The sequence below is a fragment of the Lactuca serriola genome, chromosome 9 (assembly GCF_051521515.1).
Source record: "Lactuca serriola cultivar US96UC23 chromosome 9, Lser_US96UC23_V15, whole genome shotgun sequence".
NCBI lineage: Eukaryota > Viridiplantae > Streptophyta > Magnoliopsida > Asterales > Asteraceae > Lactuca > Lactuca serriola.
Genome location: NC_136416.1, coordinates 97657681 through 97668467, shown reverse-complemented (window position 1 = coordinate 97668467; position 10787 = coordinate 97657681). Strand labels below are relative to the sequence as shown.

The 10787-nt window shown below is 38.8% G+C and overlaps 1 long non-coding RNA gene across 1 annotated transcript; it reads right to left on the bottom strand.

Annotated features, from left to right (window-relative positions):
• Positions 1 to 4697: 4697 nt before the first annotated feature.
• On the bottom strand, positions 4698 to 5854 carry LOC145072044 (uncharacterized). Its single transcript, XR_013690904.1, has 4 exons — positions 5610 to 5854; positions 5306 to 5502; positions 5130 to 5202; positions 4698 to 5022 (listed from the first exon to the last, which is right to left on the bottom strand). It is a non-coding gene; the product is annotated as an uncharacterized LOC145072044 (long non-coding RNA).
• Between the last annotated feature and the right edge of the window lie 4933 nt (positions 5855 to 10787).

Sequence of the window (10787 nt, the reverse complement as noted above, 5' to 3'; positions counted from 1 at the left end):
TCTAGAGTAGGATCACCTGTTCGGGTGACTAATTCACCTCTGAGTATATACGGCCTTGCATTCCTTGGATTGTTGATATTTAGTATGTTGCTATGTTGTAGTGATCTGTTAGATCTGTATTCTTGTATTGAGTATGTTGTTATGTTGTAGTAATCTGATAGTTCTGTTTTCTGGTATTGAGTATGTTGCTATACTATAATGATCTGTTAGATCTGTGTTCTGGTATTGATTATGATGCTATGTTGTAGTGATCAATTAGATCTGTCTCCTAATATTGTGTATGTTGCTTTGTGGTAATAACCTGTAGAACTGTATGTTATCTGTGCTTGCTGGTTATCATCTATGGAGTACCCTTAGGGATTGTCGGTAGTCATGTAGGATAGCCTAAGAACTCTTGTTCTAGGCTCTCTTACATGTTCCTTGTTTGGTTGTAGCTCTAGAGTAGGAACATCTGTTCGGGTGGCTATCTCACCTATGGTTACTTATGGTTATGGGGGTTAGCTGGTAGTAAGATTGTATGTTGTGAGAGGATTAGTAGGCAGTAGTGAGCTGTATGATTGTGTTTACCTGTATTATGTGCCTACTTGATCCTAATTGTTTATATGTCGACATATTATGTTTGGTTGGGTTGAGTCGGTCCTGCTTTGTGCGGTAGGCCAAGATACCCGGTGCGGGCCGACTATAAGTTGTAGGCATAGAGGCTCAAGAAGAGTTGTATGGTTGAGGTGGTAGGCCATCAAACCCTGGGTGTTCCAGCCCAATGGCTGATTGGACCTGTTGTATATTGGCATTCCAACCTGGGGTATTCCATCCCGAGGATGACTAGACCCAAAGGTTGACTGGGCATGGGGTATTCCAACCCGATGGTTGAGTGGACCCAACATGTTTGATTGTATATTTGACATGTTTATATGGGGGTATTTTGGGAAAAACTCACTAAGTTTATGTTTGCTCAGTTGTTTATGGTTTCAGGTATCATCGTTTACTGTTGGTAGGCGAAGGCGGGACTGTAAACACTCATTAGCAATATTCGGAATAAATAGTTTTATTAATTAATGGATTAATAAAATAGGAAGTTTTTATCTTAATAAAAATGAAAAATTTTGATTGTGAAAATGGAACGTTACACATACAAAGGCATCTCTCCTAGCATTCTATCATACAAAAATTGAGCAGATCCTTAGCCCAAACTAGCATGCGATTCACAGATTCATAAATCAAATCATATCAGATAACATGTCTGAGTATTTTGGGAGAAACATACTTGAGCTCGGTCGATTGCATGCACCACACCCTTTCTTATATTAGAAAGCTTGAGAACAACTTCTTTTTCCCTTTTTAAATCATTTTCTTTCATTTTTGAAAACTACCAAATCCTCAGTTTGAGTTCAGACACACCCGAGAGTATGTTCAAATTCTTCAAACCAAGGCTCTGATACCAATTTGAAACGTCCCAAAAGTAATACCATTAAATTTTTTATTTTTAAATCAATAAACCGTTATTACATATCATTTCCACAAAACCATGGTGATCAAGATTTATTAAAACATCATCAAATCAGAGTGAATCACGGAATGTGGAAACATATGGTGTGTGCTCTGCAATCATCCCGAGCTCTTCAATCTGAAAACCGAAGTACCTGAAACATAAACTGAAAACCGTAAGCACAAAGCTTAGTGAGTTCCCCACGATAGCACATACCACACCTACATAAATCATATATTGGGCCCCCGCCATCCATTGGGCATCGCCCGGTATCGAGTCCCACTCGGCCTTGGGCCCCGCCCGACATCGTGCCTCACTTGGCTTCGGGCCCCGCCCGACATCAAGCCCCGATCGAATTACAAATCTGTCAATCACCAGGCCCCACCCAATACACACATAATCATATAAACATACAATCTTACTAGTACATGCAATAATCACAAAGACTAAAGCATACCATACAGTCATTGAGCTATTCCCGGAATCGGGCCTCGCCCGATAAGCAGAAGACATATACTAATAACTAGCATACAATATACTCATCAGGCCCCACCTGGCATCGGGCCTTGGCCGGTAAGCATAACTTCACACAGAACATGCAAGAGTCACGCAGACATCTAGCCTTCTAACATATAAACCATGGGCTGACATTGGTGCCTTCGACCTGCTTAACCCAGTGAGGAAACTCACCTCGCACTACCGAATCACACAGATAATCCCTAGCTACTGGCTGACAGATCCGCGGACTATCAATATCAAAACAACTCCCAATTAGCATTTGGGTTCCAATCCATACTTGGAGCAAAAAGACCATTTTATCCTTAACCAAGCTTGATCCAAGACTAAGGCCCAAACTTACAAACTAAAAGGCCCAAAATCCAATTAATCAACCAAGGCCCAATTATGGCCTAATTTTCCAAATTAGGCCCAAACCCCTTACATGGGCCTTACCCTAAATCCCAACCATTTTTCCTAGTCCAAAACACTTGCACTTAGATGGCCCATTAAGGACTAAGCACCCAAGCCCAAAAGAAGCCCAAACTTGAAGCCCAAAATGCAAAATCCCACCTGACTGAGTATGCGGGGCTTACTTAGCTGTACGCTAAGCGTACATGCTATTTGGCTTGTACGCTGTGCGTACAGACTTGTACACCCAACGTACTCATCCTTTAAGCCAAACTCTTTCTTAAGCTCTTAATGCTTAAGACCAGAAGTCCAAACCACATATCCACTTCTTAATAAATGTCTATAACCATAAAGTCACTGACTTGGTGACTTTGCATGCCCCAAAAGAACCCAACTTCAAGATACAACATTATACTTTCACCAAATTGACATAATCTCAAGCATAGATGGATCTAAACCCTAAAGGTGCAAACTTTATGAATCTAAAACCTTAGAAACACCAAGAGGGGCAACTCATAGCTCGTGGAATGGTATCAAACCACTAGATCTCATTCTTGGGCCAAAAAGGAACCAAAACTCATACATAATAGACCTAAGCCACTAATGAATAAGTTCATAGCTTTTTACCTCAAATAAGCTGGAAATGAAGCAAATGGTCGAGATCCACAAGCTTTTCCTTGATCCACAACATTGCACCAAACTCCTTCTTCTTGAATATGATCCAAACACACCAAGATGCACACAATAAGCTCAACACACAACCATGGAGGCTAAGGGACGATTTCTAGTGTTTTGGGGAGCTTGGAGGCTGGTAGAGAGGCCATCCCTAAAAACTTAAAGTGCTTATATAGGGTACAACATCTTAAATTAGGGTTTTCACTTACCCCTCGTATGCCCCGCGTACTCCTCGTACGTCCAATGTATGAGGCCTCGCACTCCTGATCTTCCATTCGCAGTACGCTAAGCGTACACCATGCTACATCCCGCGTATTTCCCTTCACACAAGTACACCCCGTGTACTAGGGTTTCCTATCAACCCTAAAACACTCCAAATGTTGGAACTTCTTCGTTATAGATCCGATTCTGACAATCCTTATATCCATGAAAAGGTAAAGAGAATCTCTACGCTTTAATCAACTCATACTTGCCTTACAATTTCCTGAACAAACATCCAATTTCCATGAAAGCCCGAGATGACATATTAGAAAAATACCCTTTGGCTCCAAAACACAAACCGAACACCTGGATCATCCAAATTACATCGTCCACCTCCAAATGAGTCCAAATCTCAATTCCTCAAGGGTTCGAAGTTTTCTAACACCTAATCCTTGACTACCACCCTGAAATGGGAAGCGATTCGATACACGTCATTACAGATAGATCTCATAATTATTTTGTGTGTGTGTATATATATATATATATATATATATATATATATATATATATATATATTATTTTTGCCATACATATATATACCTTAATTATGGTTAATTTAAAACATGATATTTAGGCAGAGTAACGATTAGGTACATTTCATATCCTTATAATTGAAGAACATTAATTCTAGGTACTATGTTATCCTAGGGAATTGGCCATCATAACATCTAGGTAATATCTCTTCCTAGACTATCGGACATCATAACTCTCAGGCATAATATCATAGCTTAAAACTAGGTATAGTATATATCGCTACATTAACCTAAGGTTTCATGCTTTATATTAATATTGATATTTATAGATATAAATATATTTTGATAAAGCGGATAGATAAGCATGTATCCCCCCCCCCCCCCCCCCCCCCCCCCGTAAAACCTTTAAAATAGTGAAATAGGGACGTGAACTCACCTTAGCAGCGAGATTGCGGATGTCCTTGCTACTACATCTGAAGTGTCGTGCAATTGGGAGGGTTTTCGATATATATATATATATATATATATATATATATATATATATATATATATATATATATATATATATATATATATATATATATATATATCAAGGTTGTAGAAATCGCTCGACGTAGGCTAATCGATGGACTGGGGTCAAGGGATTAATCGGTTAGGCGGGGATTAATCGGGGACCATTAATTATTAAAGAAATTATTAAAAATTTAATAAATATAAAATTAATCCTAAGAATATAAACAAGTTAATAAATATAACATTAATACTTCAAAAATAGTATCACCACTCATCTAAAATCACAGTATCACCACTCATCTAAAACAAGTTAATAAATATGTTTTCTTCAAAAAAAAAAGCATAAATCCCATAATCACCACTCATCTAAGTAAAATCACATATAAATAACAATAATTAACACATTAAACACCAAATTTCTGATTTACACATACATTTGCTCTCCACCCCATACCAAACAACATAATATGCATGACTCCAGGAACCTAATCAACATTGATTAACATAATAAAAGAATAAATTTGCTTCTTCATAAGCAAAACATGCTATTGCAATCCCTCATGTAAGCCCGATCATAGTCCAGAAACCTATTCCAATACCCTTGAAACTTTGGAATCCCTATTTCCAGTCACGGCTTCAGATTCCCATTGTAATGAATCACAGCTGTTTTTTCAATCTCCTTGTCACTCGGGTTACACCCAAGCCCAACTACATACAAACAACCTAAAATCAATGAAGCTGTGAAAGCAAACAATTTCAAGGTAATTCCATTGACATTATATTCTTAATGCTCAAGCTTAGTGTTATCAACTAACCGAAAAGGTATCAAGCTGAACCCTTGATTCACTTTTTTGGAAATATGCTTGATACCTTTTTCAGATTGCGAATCTGCACCACAGTTAAACAGAAAACGAATTAGGTCAAATTCATAACTTTGAATCAACTCATATCTCATTTGTAGGTCAAATCGTGTGCCAGATTCGGATCTTACCTGAACCAGTGAACAAACTTGAAGGAATTAGGGCTCGACGAAGGATTCCCAACCTTAAAGACAATGCCTTTCTACCGCCCCCCATGTGCTTGGAAGCTTCAGAAGGCGACGATGTGCTTGGAAGAAGAAGATGGTGACGGAGGAGGAGCATATGGCATAGACGTTCACTTCATTCTTCCATTCATTCTTTGAGACGACTGAGAAAATTTCAAAAACGAAATCAGACTGAATGCGATGGGATGGCAAAATCGGAAGGAAACCTAGCATCAATTGACAACAACACTGAACAGAATAATCGACTAACCTTTGTAGATCACCTTTTAGGTGTCGATGGGATCCTGAGGACCAGAGACTTGATGACGAACCAGAAGTTGTCGCCATCGGAAGAGGAGCATAAGTTTTCACCGTCGAAAGAGAAGTCGTCGATACGATGATTGGAAGAGAAGCTAAGGTCGACGAGAATCTGTCGCCGTTTCTCTTCATTCATTGAGTCTAGAGAGGGGATGCAGATTTTGTTTGACTGCACATAAGATTGAATGAGAAATTGGAACTAAACCTAGCAGCAATTTGTTATATTTTGACAATTTTGCCCTTGAAATGTTTTTAGATTACGTTGACCTGAGTTGACCGATTTGAGCGCCTAGCTCCACCTAGGTCCGATTATCCCCGGTTTTGACCAACTTTGACCCCTCCGATTACACAAGCCGATTACCTATAAACCTCTTCAGTCGAGGTCCACCTAGCGCCTAGGCGCTGATTAATCGGCCGCCTAGGCCGATTTTTGCAACACTGATGTATATATATATATATATATATATATATATATATATATATATATATATATATATATATATATATATATAGAGAGAGAGAGAGAGAGAGAGAGAGATTTAGGTGTGAACAATTCAGAAGGTGAGAACCTCTATTTGCAGTGCTTATGCGTTCGGCGCACTTCGTGCGAGTCGTGTGCATGAATCGTGGCTCAATCTAGAGTTTGCCACATGTTACACTTCTAATGCTCCACATCTCTCCAATCTCGATGAATCTGGGTGTCAGGTGTGCGCATCGAGCATGGCTCGCACTTGGCGTGCAACTCTAAATATTTTATAAAAAAATCATATCTTCCTTATATGAATCTTGTTTCCTACCCTCTTTATATATATATATATATATATATATATATATATATATATATATATATATATATATATATATATATATGTGTGTGTGTGTGTGTGTGTGTGTGTGACTCTCTACTAGTACTACAGCTTTCATTAAGGCTACGTTACCAAATTTTAACTTTTATTTTTTACCCGCATTTCATATTTTTCTAAAAATTGTATCTTCTTTATACGAACTCCATTTTGAACTTTTTCCTTTTAAAGTTCTTATCTGACGGAGTACTACGATTTTTCTTTTAGTGACGCTAGCCAAAACTCAACCGATGTCTTTATACCATTTTGATGTTAATAATGTTATCAACGCAGTTGATTTTTACTTTTTGTAAAAATCATAATTCCTCCGATTAGAGTCAATTTTCTACAAAATTTACATCCTTGGGACCGCTTTGTTGTTTACTTTCCAAGTACACTGGCCATTATTAAAAGTGGTATAACTTTTTGGTTACTCATTTTTTATTTTATTAATCTTTTATTACTTAAAAATCATAGTATATCTGATCATATTTTTCTTGAAACATGAAAAAATCTATTACTATCATTTGCCAATGCTAATCTCTAGTGACGGTTGATGACAGGAATTTCCCATTTGTCACACCATCCTCTGTTGTCACTCAACTTGCCACCTATCAACACATATTCAACAAATAATAAGTTCCTCAGAACCTGTCACAATTCACTACGAGTTAAAATTTGTGACTAATTGTCACTAAAACCCCATAGTATAACTGTTAAATAACTTAACCCCATATGTTATAAGCAAATTCTCATATTTATAACAATTCCATTCGTTAGTGTTTATAACCTATATCAACCCATCAGTGGAATTTACCTATTATATTTAAAACACAGTTCATAATAGCTCCATATTATGACTTCTAATAACTAACTAGGGTACCAACAAACCATTGTAATTACGCTATAAAAATGAAAACGTAATAACAGAACCATAGGATACCTCAACCCGGTCGACAACTTATACCATCGCATTCTAGCATCAACTCTCCGGCCATCACCCCGAGAACCATCTCCCTCTAGATGTATCTCTAATATCCATTTGTTAAAAACCTCCATATGAAAATAAGACCTTGTTTATATACACCAAGATTCTAAAGAGTCGCGTTGTGACCACAAGGCTGTAGCATCGTGACTAATGTCACACGTCTCGGCCATATGTCATGTGTCGTCACCCACCGCTACGTGTCAAACTCACTTGACACATGTCTCATCCTATAAACACATTTCCAACAACATAAACCTCATCGCTTCGTGATAATCAACACTCATGTCGTTGCCTAGTCATTGACATCCCTTGACCATGACTTCGATCATCGCACCGCTTTATGTACACAACCATTTCACGACGTTCCAACAATAGCAATCTACATTATAATGTGTCATATTATCCGTCGACTTCACAACTAAACACCAATATGCCTGGTATAAACAACTTAAAGAAAACTTCATGCTTTATTTCTCCTACTTGTCTCACAAACAATTTATGCTCCTCGAAATAATACCTATTATAAAAAATAGGTATTACAAGTTCTCCCCCCTTTACAAAGATTCTATCCTTGGAGTCACCTTTAGTGATGAGATATTATCCTATAAACTCCATCATAATTTATAAAATCACAACTACACTCTTATTATGTTCAAAAGTGGACAATGCACCTTCCACTTATACTCCGGACATCGTGATCAACACCTCACCTCTTCACCAATATGCCATCTCTACACATCTTAAATCACAATAAATATACATATTATAAACTTAATTGTTATACTACATAAGAATGTATTGTTGTAATAAACTACAACCTAAAATCAACAACACTCACCATCTCCTTTCAACAAGCGGCATTTCGGTTGTCACTATTTACCATTCATCAAAATATGAAACATCCCAAAAATACAACCCAAAAATTTCGTTTTTAAAACAATATTAAAACCATAATATCATTGCCAAAGTATGAAAATCATAAACCATGTGTTTCAAAATGTTATAATATCTATCACATATCATATCGAATATCGAATATCATATTAAAATATCATAGTAAAACTCCCAGGCTAAAGACTGTGGTATGTGCCATGCGATCATCCCGAGCTCTTCCCTTTGCTACCGGAAGTACCTGAAACCAAAACTGAAACTGTAAGCACGAAGATTAGTGAGCTCCCCTAATCTACCACATACCATACAAATAACATATCAAAAATAACAATACCTGGGACTACTCCCAACTGCATCAGGACGAATCTCGACATCGGCTTACCCGACATCGGACTCCTGTTAGGCATCGGGCTCACCCCAGCATCCGACCGCATCGGGCATCGGGCTCACCCCGACATCGGGCTTACCCCGACACATATACAACATGACATATATCATAAACAGATAATAAAATCACATAATTTGCATCAGGCTTGCCCCAACATCGGACCGAAGCCCGGAACATATAACATATAACATTCAAACTAGCATACATCGGGCTTGCCTCGGAACACATAACTCATAGCATATAAAATAACATACATCGGGCTTGCCCCGGCATCGGGCTGAATCCCGGTACACATAACACATAACATATAACATACAACATACAACATGCATGAATCACAAAGACATCACACATACGTAACTACTTCTCGGGACCGCCCCGACATCGGATCGAAGTCCAGAAACATATTAACTGCATCGGGCTAACCCCGACATACTGTAACTACTTAAACGGACCGACATTGGTGCCTTAGACCCGTTCCTACTGGAGGAAAACTCACCTCGTGTGACTGACTGCTGCAACTCTGGGTGAGGAATCTCTGTCTGCTGCTCCGGCGACTCCCCGACTATAAATTTCCATAAAGGTACTTAGTCAAAAACTGATAACTACTCTTAGGGTAAAATGACCATTTTACCCCTGGCTAAAGTCAACATCCTGGTCAAAGTCAACATCCAGTTAACCTGACTCGCCAAGTTGGTTTACCAACTCGTCGAGTCCCTATTCTTTCATATGTTCCCAACCCCTACTCTACTCGTCGAGTCTGGCAAGAACTCTACGAGTTCTCCTTCAAACATAACATCGGGACTATCTTTATCTGGCTCGTCGAGTTCATCTTCATCATATGAGTGTGACTAGTCTGTGACTTGCCAAGTTGTATGAACAACTCGTCGAGTCTGTCTTTATTGGTTGGGAGATTACCTTGGACTCTTCGAGTGTGTTCATACACTCCCCGAGTCCCATGGTTCCCAGGTCCATAACTGCGCCTATTTTGTTGAGTCCCCCTTCTGGACTCATCTAGATCCCTTCTAGACTCAACTAGATCCCTTCAAATCAGAAAAGGTTGGGGAACCAAACCCCGACTCGCCGAGTCCCGAGAATGACTCGTCGAGTCAACTAATGTCCATGCCCATACCTCGATTTTTATTGTGCTAATATCATCAAAAGGTAGATCTGGACTCCTAAGGTCGATATAACACATAAAGTCATGAACGTTACGTCCATGCATGGGACTTTTAAGCTCAAAAGACCAAAAATAGGGTTTATTACATCCATGGGGTTCTCATAGCCATAGAGTTGGCACCTTTATGTAATGAGAACCCTCCAAGGTTCCAGATCTAAAGCATTTACCCTATATTACGCTCTACAATCCGAAATGGCTTGGAAATGCCCCCAAAGATGCCAAGATTCAAGCCTCAAAATAGATCTACCAAATAAGGAGTCAAGATAGGAGCTCTTTACCTCGAATAACTGGAAGTGCAACCACAACTTTGGATCCACTGACTTGCTTCTTGATTCACCAAGCTTTCCCTTCCTTCTTCTAACTTCAAACCACAAGGAAAGGCACAAATTGCTCAAGAATGCTCACAATTGATTAGGGTTTCGGGGACAGATCTTGAAGGTGATGGAGGCTGGGGTGGAAGTCTCATAAGATGTTTAAATTGGGTGTAAACCCTCCAATTTAGGGTTTCACTCAGACAGCTCCTACTCGCCGAGTTAATCCTCCAACTCGTCGAGTAGGTCACTTAGTCCCCCGACCTGGAGTCGATCCTACTCGACGAGTTGGGCCTCCAACTCGTCGAGTCCAAGGGTAAAATATGAAGTTTGGCTTGAATTTAAATGTGTACCTAAGACCAGGTGTTACAAAATATATGACAATTATTAACTAATAGTGATCCATCTATTATTAATCACCATTTGTAGTATAACTAAATTATCACTATATGTTTTAATCTCCACTCAATATCATCGATAATATTTCACCTACCATCAAGCACAACTCTTGGTCCTTTATTATTAGTAGTA